The 2,651-nt window shown below is 35.0% G+C and overlaps 1 non-coding gene and 1 pseudogene across 1 annotated transcript; one reads left to right on the plus strand and one right to left on the minus strand.

Annotated features, from left to right (window-relative positions):
• Positions 1 to 802: 802 nt before the first annotated feature.
• Positions 803 to 1,349, minus strand: LOC148784619 (uncharacterized; annotated as a pseudogene).
• On the plus strand, positions 858 to 962 carry LOC148784620 (small nucleolar RNA R71). Its single transcript, XR_016063490.1, has one exon. It is a non-coding gene; the product is annotated as a small nucleolar RNA R71 (small nucleolar RNA).
• Positions 1,350 to 2,651: the final 1,302 nt, after the last annotated feature.

A 2,651-nucleotide genomic window follows, 5' to 3' on the forward strand; every position in this document is an offset into this window, starting at 1 on the left:
CACAATCATAAAGATTGCTAAATGGTTTCCAAAACCACCAATTCAATTGGTTTTCTGGTCACCATTTCTAACAGGAATAACATCCAAATTGAGTTTAGGAGGACTCCCTCTTATTTCATGTTGAATTTCTTCGTCTTTCTGGCCTTGTTCTACCTCCACTTGCTCCTTTGGTGGCACATCGTCAATGGTTTTTTCATTCTTCTAGATGATTGCATTGGCTTTCTCTCTTGGAATTTGACTGTCTTTTCTTCTGGAGACTATGCTTATTAATTGTCCCATTTGAACCTCGAAATTCCTGATGGATGCATCTTGATTTTGGAATCGGGCGTTCGATGCTGTAATAAAATTGGAGAGCATGTCCTCTAGATTGTTCTTATTCTCTCGAGGTGGTTGCTATTGTGGTTGTTACTAACCTGGTGGGCCTTGTAGTTGATTATTACTTCATAATTGTAGATGTTGGAGTAGGACTTGAAATTAGACCTGCCACCATGAGAAATAAAATTAACATTTTCATTTGTAGGGTTTAGATTTATTGCCTGGCGGTCGTGGCTCAAGTGCCCCATTTGACCACATGCACCGGGTGCACCATTCCATATTGAAGCCCAAAGGTTATGCATATGTTGTGTTAATGCAGCTATTGGATGCGGTTATTGGATCGACTCTATGGACAACGCTCACTCTTCTGACAGTCCTTTCTAGCCCATAAGAGTATAAATTGATATCTATATCATAAATGATATTTAATGCTTCAGACGGCAGTTTCTTTATGATAGTGCGACCTGCGGCTGCATCAACAGTTAGCTCAATTAGCCAAAGTGACACCATTATAAAACGTTTGTAATCGCCGCCACATAGGTAGCTCATGATGAGGGCATCTTCTAAGTATGCCTTTGAAACGTTCCCATGCATCATACAACGATTATCAATCTAACTGCATAAAGAAAATAATGTCATTTAAATCTTAACAGTTTTAGCAGAAGGAAAGTATTTAGCAAGGAATTTTTGAGTTAATGAGTCCCATGTAGTGATACTATCAGTAGCTAAAAATTGAAGCCAATGAATTGGCAGTATCACATAATGAGAATGGGAAAACCCCTAACAGCATCATCACTAACACCATTAAACTTAAAGGTATCACATATTTCAAGAAAATTAGAGAGATGTTTATTAGGGTCCTCTTCAAGCAAACTAGAAAACTGCACACTCGACCGAATGATCTGAATTATGGATGATTTAATCTCAAAGTTAATGGCTTGGATGGTAGGCTTGGCAATGCTAGAGATTGTCCCAACAACTATTGAAAACGAATACTCCATCATTGACCTTTCCACGGCTCCCTTGTGATCCATAGTTGGCTTAACAACTGCAAGTTATTCTTCGGTATCAGAGTTTCCACTATTGACTCCTCTTTTAATGGTGCTTTTCTGTTGGCGGAAAGTTCTCTCAATTTTATGGATTGAATTATGTCAGTTCTCCACCTCTGCTTCGTGTCATAAGGCTATTGACCAAAGAAAGAGAATAGGCAAGATAAAATAAAAATTCAAATTGATCAAGATTAGAGAGTTTTTGAAAGAATTGATATGGCTCGGGATTGCGATGAAAGCGTGAAATAAAAAATTTTAAAAACCGGTTCAAAGGGGTGTTCCCCTTGAAATTTTCGAGCGTTCGGTCTTTATGAAAAATATAATATTAACCATGTAAACATGTTAGACATGTGGCTAGAGGATGAAGCAAAACATACAGAAACATAATATGAAACTTTACCTTTTGTTTTTTCAGAAAACTAAAATGTGAGTTGTTCCATTTTTGTTCTCCCGTTCCGTTCACTTGAGAATTCAAACTAGAATTCCTCTAAGTTGTCCACACCACAAAATTAAAAAGTAACTTCTGGTTCTATTGCTAGATAGAACAAAGAACAAAGAAGAAAAAGAACTCCAAACACAACACTATTGTTTATTGCTTTTGGATTGTTTAGTGTTCTAATTTGAATCCAAATCAAAATAGAACCAAAAGGAGAATAATATTTAGAGAAAATGGAGAGAAAATTCGTGGCTTTTTTTATGGTTATGATGGTTATGTGTGCAGTTTTGTATATCACATACAATTGAATTCAAAATTCGATAACTACTAAGTCTACCTCCAAGTTAACCTATACAACCATAATCATATAACCTATATGATTAACTCTTCCATCATGTTCATGGTGAGGAGTTTCAACTCCTTCTTAACTTGCTCCAACCACCATCATATTGGCTTGGACTTAAAATATGCACCAGGCTCGATTTAATCAAATTAAATCAAGCCCAACAAAAGTTCATTGATTCAATTAATCCATTTAAATAAATGTAAGACCAAATCCTAATTAATGGATCCAATAAATTAATTAAGCCAAGCCCAATAAATTAATCCAATCAAATTAAAGGTGTTAAGCCCACAAAATTAATTAATTCTTGAGCTAACCATCATATGGATTGCTAAATAAATGATCCAATTATTTATATTATTCTCCTTGAATTAATTTAATTCAATTAAATTAATTCATTTCTTCTTGAATTAATTCAAAATTAATTCCACCAATTCCGTAGTGATAGGTTCATCCTCAGTAGATTAGGGCTTGTGTCCAACATAATGATTAATTAAATTAAATTTAA

This window comes from Sesamum indicum, linkage group LG12 (assembly GCF_026168435.1).
Source record: "Sesamum indicum cultivar Baizhima isolate 11 linkage group LG12, ASM2616843v1, whole genome shotgun sequence".
NCBI lineage: Eukaryota > Viridiplantae > Streptophyta > Magnoliopsida > Lamiales > Pedaliaceae > Sesamum > Sesamum indicum.